Here is a 10650-nt window from a genome sequence, read left to right as displayed (position 1 = left end):
ATGGGCGGTGCTGACTGCATGTGGGAGGTGCTGATGGCATATGGGCGGAGCTAACGGCTTATGGGCGGTGCTGATGGCATATGGGCGGAGCTAACGGCTTATGGGCGGTGCTGACTGCATGTGGGAGGTGCTGATGGCATTTCGGCGGAGCTAACGGCTTATGGGCGTTGCTGACAGCATGTGGGAGGTGCTGATGGCATATGGGCAGAGCTAACGGCTTATGGGCGGTGCTGACTGCATGTGGGAGGTGCTGATGGCATATGGGCGGAGCTAACGGCTTATGGGCGTTGCTGACAGCATGTGGGAGGTGCTGATGGCATATGGGCGTTGCTAACTGCATGTGGGAGGTGCTGATGGCATATGGGCGGAGCTAACGGCATATGGGTAGTGATGATGGAATATGGGCAGTGCTGATGGCATATAGGCGGAGCTAACGGCATATGGGCGGAGCAGAGAAAGCTGTCCAAAGTGATAGATTTGAAGGTGAAGCTCTTTATGATCGCAAACGGTACGGAACCTATACATGGTGATTCTGCTTCAGCAATGACGATGTGTAATAATTTGCCTCTTCCTTTTGTATCAATCAACACGAGTGTCACTTGGAATTGCATTGTATAAACAGCTGAATACAAACTGTTTGAACCTCCGAATCCACTCACTTTTTAAAGACTCCACAAGCAAGACGTTCAGCTTCATAATTGCAGTACAAGGTACAGTTTCCTGTCTCTGGACCTTGTCCATCCGACTTTGGTAATGCAGAATTATAAAATGAAACGAAATGCGGTTATTACTAACGAAATACACATAAGTGGTAGTTTGCCTGATAGTTTTGTAAACACATATATATATATATATTAGTGCGGTATACTTACACATTGTGTAAGCAATAACAAACCATGGTTCATATATAGGTACATATTAAAAAAGAGCTTATTATTAAGTGCAGGCATGCATCATCGACCTAGCTGCTGCTACATATCAATTTAGGGTTATTTTTAATTTTTTTATTTTAGGCATTCATTTACTGTGTTTATGTAAATTTTTATTGAGATTTTTATTTCACCGTTTACATTTATAGAAATACATTTTTCAAATGCTATACATTGAGTGAGGTTTTTTTTTTTTTTACGTATGCGTTTACAGTTTTCTACGTAAATTTAAATTTACGGACGCTTTCAGACGGTTCTGGGATTCTTCACGGTGTACCGGCTTCGATGTCCATCGGCACGCCAAATTTCAGCTTTCTACAACACCTGGAAGGTACCGAACATTAATATCAATCCGTCGAATCGTTAAATAGAGCTTCATATATACAGTGTATCACCAGGTTCTTCATATATACAGTATATCACCAGGTTCTTCATATATACAGTATATCACCAGGTTCTTCATATATACAGTGTATCACCAGCTTCTTCATATATACAGTATATCACCAGGTTCTTCATATATACAGTGTATCACCAGCTTCTTCATATATACAGTATATCACCAGGTTCTTCATATATACAGTGTATCACCAGGTTCTTCATATATACAGTGTATCACCAGGTTCTTCATATATACAGTATATCACCAGGTTCTTCATATATACAGTATATCACCAGGTTCTTCATATATACAGTGTATCACCAGGTTCTTCATATATACAGTATATCACCAGGTTCTTCATATATACAGTATATCACCAGGTTCTTCATATATACAGTGTATCACCAGCTTCTTCATATATACAGTATATCACCAGGTTCTTCATATATACAGTGTATCACCAGGTTCTTCATATATACAGTATATCACCAGGTTCTTCATATATACAGTATATCACCAGGTTCTTCATATATACAGTATATCACCAGGTTCTTCATATATACAGTGTATCACCAGGTTCTTCATATATACAGTATATCACCAGGTTCTTCATATATACAGTATATCACCAGCTTCTGCATATATACAGTGTATCACCAGCTTCTGCATATATACAGTGTATCACCAGCTTCTGCATATATACAGTGTATCACCAGGTTCTTCGTATATACAGTATATCACCAGGTTCTTCATATATACAGTGTATCACCAGCTTCTGCATATATACAGTGTATCACCAGCTTCTGCATATATACAGTGTATCACCAGCTTCTGCATATATACAGTGTATCACCAGGTTCTTCATATATACAGTGTATCACCAGGTTCTTCATATATACAGTATATCACCAGGTTCTTCATATATACAGTATATCACCAGGTTCTTCATATATACAGTGTATCACCAGGTTCTTCATATATACAGTATATCACCAGGTTCTTCATATATACAGTATATCACCAGGTTCTTCATATATACAGTATATCACCAGCTTCTTCATATATACAGTGTATCACCAGGTTCTTCATATATACAGTGTATCACCAGGTTCTTCATATATACAGTGTATCACCAGGTTCTTCATATATACAGTATATCACCAGGTTCTTTATATATACAGTGTATCGCCAGGTTCTTCATATATACAGTGTATCACCAGCTTCTTCATATATACAGTGTATCACCAGCTTCTTCATATATACAGTATATCACCAGGTTCTTCATATATACAGTATAGCATCAGCTTCTTCATATATACAGTGTATCACCAGGTTCTTCATAAATACAGTGTATCACCAGGTTCTTCATAAATACAGTATAGCATCAGCTTCTTCATATATACAGTATATCAACAGGTTCTTCATATATACAGTGTATCACCCGCTTATTTTTTTTTTTTTTTTTTTTTTTTTTTTGTATACAACATCGAGGCTCGTGAAAGAGCGAACATTAATCACACAGAAAGACAAACAGACACATAAAACAAATAACATCGGGAGCGGTAGACAAGATGGGGAGAGAGGGGGAAGGACACAAACACAACATTTGAGAGCAGGGACCGAGAGACATGGAGACATCGAGAGATCTGTGGGAGGGAGAGGGCTTTGGGGGGGAGGCATGTGAAGGGGGGGAGGCATGTGAAGGGGGGGGGGGGGTGGGAGAGGTATAAACATATGGACACTGCCAGGATTTCCAGGAAAGAAGTTGGAATTTCAAACAAGGTGGATCTGGGGTGAATTAGTGGGGGTAGAAAAGATCAAGGTTATGGATGGGGGAAGATAAGAGATGGTGGTGAACAGCTGTTTTAAAGACCTGGAGGGAGGAGAGGGATTGAAGGGAGTGTGGGAGTTTGTTCCACAGGCGGGAGAAAAGAGGAATGAAAGAGTGAAGGTGAGCAGAGAGCCGAGATTTCGGCAGTTTAACCATCAGAGGGTTGCTGGCAGATCTTGTGCGACCTGTAGGTATATTTGGGGGACAGAGCACAGAGAGAGCTGGGGGAGCAAGGCCGGAGAGGAGTCGGTAGAAGACAGAAAGGCCACCTACCTGCCTGCGGTGAGTGAGTGAAAGGCCCTCAGAGATAGCTTCATCGCGGGAGATTCCAATGATTTTGAAAGCTTTGGATTCAACAGCGTGAAGCCGAGCCAGGTGTGAGGCAGGAGCACCAGCCCATAGGGGAGAACAGTATTCCATTGAGCTGCGGATGAAAGCCTTGTATGTGGTGAGGAGCTCAGGTGTGCCGAGGAAGGACTTCGCACGACGGAGGATGCCCAGTCGGCGACTGGCTTTGGAGGCCAGCTTGGAAATGTGGTTTTCCCAAGAAAGATCATGGCAGATAGTGAGACCCAAAAGCTTGAGTGACAGAACTTCTTGGAGAGGATTGTTGAGAAAGTAGATGGGAGGGTTGTCCAGTCGATCTTTTCGGAGAGACATAGTAAGAGAGTGAGATTTGTCAGGATTGAAAGACATGTTCCACTTGTTTGACCAGTCTGTGATTTTGTCCAGGTCTTCAGAGAGTGAGGAGGCTGCAGACTGCCGATCTGAGGGAAGAGGAATGGAGCGGCAGAGAGTGGAGTCATCAGCAAAGAGATAGAGAGGATTTTCCAGAGAGTCAGAGAGATCATTGATAAAGACCAGAAAAAGCACAGGGCCCAGCACACTTCCTTGGGGAACTCCAGCCTGAACAGGAAGGGGAGATGAGAGAAATCCATTCAGGGCCACACGTTGACTACGACCAGAGAGGAAGTCCGCAAGCCATGCATGGAGATTTCCATGGATACCATAGGAGGAGAGTTTGGTGAGCAGAGCTGGGTGCCAGACCGTATCAAAGGCCCTTGATATGTCAAGGGAGACAGCTCTGATTTCCTGTTTGGCATTGAGGACCTCCATCCATTGTTGAGACAGCTTCTTCATATATACAGTGTATCACCAGGTTCTTCATATATACAGTGTATCACCAGGTTCTTCATATATACAGTGTATCACCAGGTTCTTCATATATACAGTGTATCACCAGGTTCTTCATATATACAGTGTATCACCAGGTTCTTCATGTATACAGTGTATCACCAGGTTCTTCATGTATACAGTGTATCACCAGGTTCTTCATATATACAGTGTATCACCAGGTTCGTCATATATACAGTGTATCACCAGCTTCTTCATATATACAGTATATCACCAGCTTCTTCATATATACAGTGTATCACCAGGTTCTTCATATATACAGTGTATCACCAGGTTCTTCATATATACAGTGTATCACCAGGTTCTTCATATATACAGTGTATCACCAGCTTCTTCATATATACAGTATATCACCAGCTTCTTCATATATACAGTATATCACCAGGTTCTTCATATATACAGTGTATCACCAGGTTCTTCATATATACAGTATATCACCAGCTTCTTCATATATACAGTGTATCACCAGGTTCTTCATATATACAGTGTATCACCAGGTTCTTCATATATACAGTGTATCACCAGATTCTTCATATATACAGTGTGTCACCAGCTTCTTCATATATACAGTATATCACCAGCTTCTTCATATATACCGTGTATCACCAGGTTCTTCATATATACAGTGTATCACCAGGTTCTTCATATATACAGTATATCACCAGGTTCTTCATATATACAGTATATCACCAGCTTCTTCATATATACAGTGTATCACCAGCTTCTTCATATATACAGTATATCACCAGCTTCTTCATATATACAGTGTATCACCAGCTTCTTCATATATACAGTATATCACCAGGTTCTTCATATATACAGTGTATCACCAGCTTCTTCATATATACAGTATATCACCAGGTTCTTCATATATACAGTGTATCACCAGGTTCTTCATATATACAGTGTATCACCAGCTTCTTCATATATACAGTGTATCACCAGGTTCTTCATATATACAGTGTATCACCAGCTTCTTCATATATACAGTATATCACCAGCTTCTTCATATATACAGTGTATCACCAGCTTCTTCATATATACAGTATATCACCAGCTTCTTCATATATACAGTGTATCACCAGCTTCTTCATATATACAGTATATCACCAGGTTCTTCATATATACAGTGTATCACCAGCTTCTTCATATATACAGTATATCACGAGGTTCTTCATATATACAGTGTATCACCAGGTTCTTCATATATACAGTGTATCACCAGCTTCTTCATATATACAGTGTATCACCAGGTTCTTCATATATACAGTATATCACCAGGTTCTTCATATATACAGTATATCACCAGCTTCTTCATATATACAGTGTATCACCAGGTTCTTCATATATACAGTATATCACCAGGTTCTTCATATATACAGTGTATCACCAGCTTCTTCATATATACAGTGTATCACCAGGTTCTTCATATATACAGTGTATCACCAGGTTCTTCATATATACAGTGTATCACCAGGTTCTTCATATATACAGTGTATCACCAGGTTCTTCATATATACAGTATATCACCTCTCACCAGGTTCGCCTCCCCACTCCTTGTGACAGAGGCACAGTGTTGTATTAAACGTGCTCCCAACAATTTGTCGGACATGCATGGTCCGATTTTGTTAAAATTTGACACAAGCACAGCACATGATGGCATACACGTGCACCTCACTTTATTTTGCGTTCTGATCAAAGATGGCCGACCTGTAGACTGGCGGCCATTTTAGTTGTAAAAGGAACCCAGTATTGAACAAGTCCTCAACCATTTTTCAGACATACATGGACCAATTTTGTTCGAACTTGGTACAAACACAATACATGATAGTATATATATGCAGAAGATTTTGTTTTTTAATCCGACCAAAGATGGCCGACTGGCGGCCTTCAACTACGTACAGCAAAATTACCAAAACCACAGCGGCTATGACATTTGATGTCTTTTTCTCCTAGTTTGTTTGTAATTTATTTGTAATCTAAAAAGGTCCAAGTTGTCTTAAGCTCTAAATGGCCAAGGGACCAAGCTGGTCTAATGGGTCTAAAGGGTTTTATGGGTCTTTGGAGTCTAAAGGGTCTTCAGGATCTTTTGGGTATTCGCTGTTTTTAATGGTCTTTTGGTCTTTAAGTGAGTTTTGAGTCTTTTAGATCTTCAGGGTTTTTAAGGGTATTTGGGGTATTTTGGGTCTTCGAGGTATTTTGTGTCCTCAGCGTCTTCAGGCTCTTTTGAGTAGTTTGGTTCGTCTGGGTCTTCTGGGTCTTTTTGGTCTTTTTGGTATTTGAAGTATTTTGGGTCTTTGCGTTATTTTGTATCCTCTGGGTGTTTTGGGTCTTTAAGGGACTTTGGGTCTTTTGGGGTATTTTGTGTTTTTTGGGGTCTTTGGGGTATTTTGGGTCTTTTGGGGTCTTTGGGGTCTTGGTAGTCTTAAGGGTCTTCGGTGACTTAAAGGGTCTTCAGAGGTCTCAGAGGTCTCAGCATTCTAAAGGGTCGAAAGGTATATTACTACAGTATTTAATTAATAGACGTACGTAATGAATGGAAAAGATGCAACTGACATTCAAATAGTACGTAATTAATAGATATATAGTCATATGGCTTCAAGGATGGACCGTGTTCTCCGGGCATGGCCTCACCGCATGTCGCCACTGGGGCACGACCTTGTTTTAACTTTCAATCGGACCGTGCATGACATTATATGATGTTAGATCAGGTCATTGGAAAGATCAGACCGTACCTCACCATTCTAAATTCCTTATAATAACATTTGTTTCCCTAAGGGTGTTGGGGGGAGATAAAGAACCACAGAATGTATCTCAGTCAGACAAACAGGCAGACAGACAGCAAGTTGCGTATTTTAGTTGGTATGATGATAGATGAACGAAATTCAGAAGATTCATTTTAATTAACTAGCAACGGTACCCGCCCTACGGGCAGGGCTTCAATTGGGAGGCCCAAATGAAAAGGCTAAATATCAGAAATTGAAGGCTTTTTTTCTTTTAAACGATTTATATAAACATCCCTTAAATCTCGATCGGTGCAGCCGTTTGTGCGGCACTCGGGAAAATAACGTCATGCGGGAGCAAGTATCAGCAGGATGTGGCATTGTGGGAGTTCACGTTTCTGATCCTCCTTCATGCCGAAGTAGCCCACCACTTCTCCAAGCATTCCGCTCTTCAGATCCGCCATGACAGATTTAAGCTCGATACTGAAGACGCGTGCAGTTAGTCCTCCCGATGTCGTATGTACTCCCGATACGTGTTTCCTTCATTGTAAAAACTTCCAAATCGACAGTTAAAAGGATTTTGAGCCGATAGCTATTACGGCCTTGGCAAGATCGATGGAGACAGCGATCTGTTAGCGTATTCACCACCCAAATAGCTATGTGGAATTCTCTCATGTAGAGATTAAACTAATCGTGTTCACAATCGCTATGTCGTATGTACTCCCGATACGTGTTTCCTTCATTTGAAATGGGTTAGAATTCTCTCAAGCAGGGATTCAACCCGTGTCTTTATAAAAGGTGTTTGTCCGAGGTCACCGAGTTCGATCAGTGCAGCTGTGCAGCGATCGGTGCAGCCGTTTGTGCGGCACCCAGGAAAACAACATCGTCACAATGAGAACAATGAACGTTATGCGAAGGCGAATTTTATGCGGGAGTCCAAACCTGAGAATGCTGGAGACCAAAGCTGAAATTGGGAAAAACTAAATAGCCTATTTTACTCCTGGAGATCCCAGGATTACGCACCCAAAATATCGTTGAGATCGGTTCAGCAGTTTTTACAGTACCTTCGAACAGACAGACAGACAGACAGACAGACAGAGAGATGGACATTTGGTGAATTATAGTAAGATGGACAAGGTTCGATACGAGAATGATTCGTATCTCTTTGTGCTAAATCTCCTGAGGGCATCAATATCGTGTGGCCTTTCATTCCAAGTCGAGTTCCAGGGATATTGTTCATTCGTTTTGAAACTTCACTGGTGATGCACCTTGGTGGGGGTGCACCTTGCTGGGGGTGAACCTTGCTGGGGGTGCACGGTGCTGGGGGTGAACCTTGCTGGGGGTGCATGGTGCTGGGGGTGAACCTTGCTGGGGGTGCACGGTGCTGGGGGTGAACTTGGTGGGGGTGCACAGTGCTGGGGGTGCACCTTGCTATGAGTGCACGGTGCTGGGGGTGAACCTTGCTGGGGGTGAACTTGGTGGGGGTGCACAGTGCTGGGGGTGCACCTTGCTATGAGTGCACGGTGCTGGGGGTGAACCTTGCTGGGGGTGAACCTTGCTGGGGTGCACGGTGCTGCGGGTGCACGGTGCTGGGGGTGCACCTTGCTATGAGTGCACGGTGCTGGGGGTGAACCTTGCTGGGGGTGCATCTTGCTGGGGGTGCACGTTGCTGGGGGTGCACCTTGCTGGGGGTGCACGGTGGTGGTGTACGGTGCTGGGGGTGCACCTTGCTGGAGGTGCTGTTGCATGGTGCTGGGGTATGCACCTTGCTGAAGGTGCACGGTGCCGGTGCACGATGCTGTGGGTGCACGGTGCTAGGGGTGCATCTTGCTGGGATTGAACCTTGCTGGGGGTGCACAGTGCTGGGGGTGAACCTTGCTGGGGGTGAACCTTGCTAGGGGTGCACGGTGCTGGGGGTGCACCTTGTTGGAGGTGCACCTTGTTGGGGGTGCACGGTGCTAGGGGTGAACCTTGCTGGGGGTGCACAGTGCTGGGGGTGCACCTTGTTGGAGGTGCACCTTGTTGGGGGTGCACGGTGCTAGGGGTGAACCTTGATGGGGGTGCACAGTGCTGGGGGTGAACCTTGCTGGGGGTAAACCTTGCTGGGGTTGAACCTTGCTAGGGGTGCACGGTGCTGGGGGTGCACCTTGTTGGAGGTGCACCTTGTTGGGGGTGCACGGTGCTAGGGGTGAACCTTGCTGGGGGTGAACCTTGCTGGAGTTGCATGGTGCTGGGGGTGCACTGGCACTATTTACATTATCCTATAATAAAATTAATATCGCTCTCTCTTGTTGTACAGGAAGCGGTCGGTATATCTACTCTGATTGGCCCTTGACATGAAGCATTGAAGCCGATGTGATTTATTTATTAATACAAAAGTACAAATATGCAAATCGTCATCAAGGATACAGATGCAACCACACCTTAAAAATGGGATGTGTACATTTTACATTTAAATCACTAAATATGTCGGTATCAGATACACCAATAATTACCTGGACCACCAAAGGTCCGTTTGACTGTCTGCGAGTATGATATCTTCAAAAGTTGTGGACAGATTCGGACAAACTTGGTGGAGGAGTTGGGTTGGTGATAAATGAACAAACCAATTCGATGTTGGAGGTCCGGATCCGGATCTGAACATCCCAAGAGTAATGTGTGCATTTATTTATTTATTTTTCTCCTCAAAGTGCACAGGTAACCGATAAATTGTACAAAGTACTATAATGCACCAATTTTTGTACCAAACAGGATGTACCAAAGCTCGTCTCAGGTGACGTTTCGAGCATACCCCATGGACCTTATTCCTAACTCTGTCACGTGACCTGTTTCGATGTTTGCAGCTTATTCTGCTTGAGCAAATGATGCCCGAAGGTAGTTGGTGTTGGAAGCCATGATTGTGGACGGGATGCTGTGGTTCCGATATGGAATGACTTGAGGAATGAAACATGGATTTTTCTTTGCTTTTGAAATGTTTACACACCTTTTGTTTGTACCAGCAGTTGGTGTTGTTTTGTTTGCCCTTATTGTGTGGAGGTCCCAGAGAGAGGCGTGCTCGTTCGCTGGATTTCACAACCTGATGAGGGGTAATTACCTGGGAGTGGTTCCAGCAAACTTCACCTTGACATTTTTGTGAGTAATGAGAGTTTTGTGAACACCTGTGATAACTGTAGCTCCAGCACAAAGTTGCATCTTCGTTCGGAACACCTTGCGTCGAGCGAATAACATGTGAAAGCAACCCTAACCTTTGGCCAGGTATCTTGAGGCTTTGACTCCCACCTTGAGACGATATTGCTTTTTCGGTCATTCATTGCTGGTGTTGTTGCCAGTCCTGACCACGAATCATGTGTGTGATGGACCATTGGTCCATGGTGGGTGACCGGATGCTCGTTCCTCAAATCGGTGGTTAGACTTTGTACACCTGGCGAGGGATGGGGTTTCCCCAAGGTGCCATCAACCAATCACCTACTCTTTGTGAGACCCTGGGATCTTTAACGACCACCAACATGCATTCCGTCTGACAATTTGTCGTTTTCTCGAATATCGATCCCAAAGGAGACCTCGAAGGCAGGTGTACTCTCCATTCCATCC

The 10650-nt window shown here is 43.5% G+C and overlaps 1 protein-coding gene across 4 annotated transcripts in view; it reads left to right on the top strand.

Moving 5' to 3' along the window:
• Positions 1–451: 451 nt before the first annotated feature.
• The window catches only part of LOC137433757 (unconventional myosin-X), a 401142-nt gene continuing 390943 nt past the window's right edge, over positions 452–10650 (top strand). Inside the window, exons 1-3 of one of the 4 annotated variants that reach the window (XM_068126040.2) lie at positions 452–710; positions 1180–1260; positions 10096–10191. The gene's annotated coding sequence lies outside the window, so the exon portion shown is untranslated. Of the gene's footprint in view, positions 711–1143; positions 1261–10095; positions 10192–10650 lie in introns of all 4 variants that reach the window. The other 3 variants (XM_068126038.2, XM_068126039.2, XM_068126037.2) reach the window with 3 other exon arrangements.

The sequence above is a fragment of the Myxine glutinosa genome, chromosome 10 (genome assembly GCF_964187855.1).
Source record: "Myxine glutinosa chromosome 10, kmMyxGlut1.1, whole genome shotgun sequence".
NCBI lineage: Eukaryota > Metazoa > Chordata > Myxini > Myxiniformes > Myxinidae > Myxine > Myxine glutinosa.
This window is presented reverse-complemented; position numbering and strand designations above follow the sequence as displayed.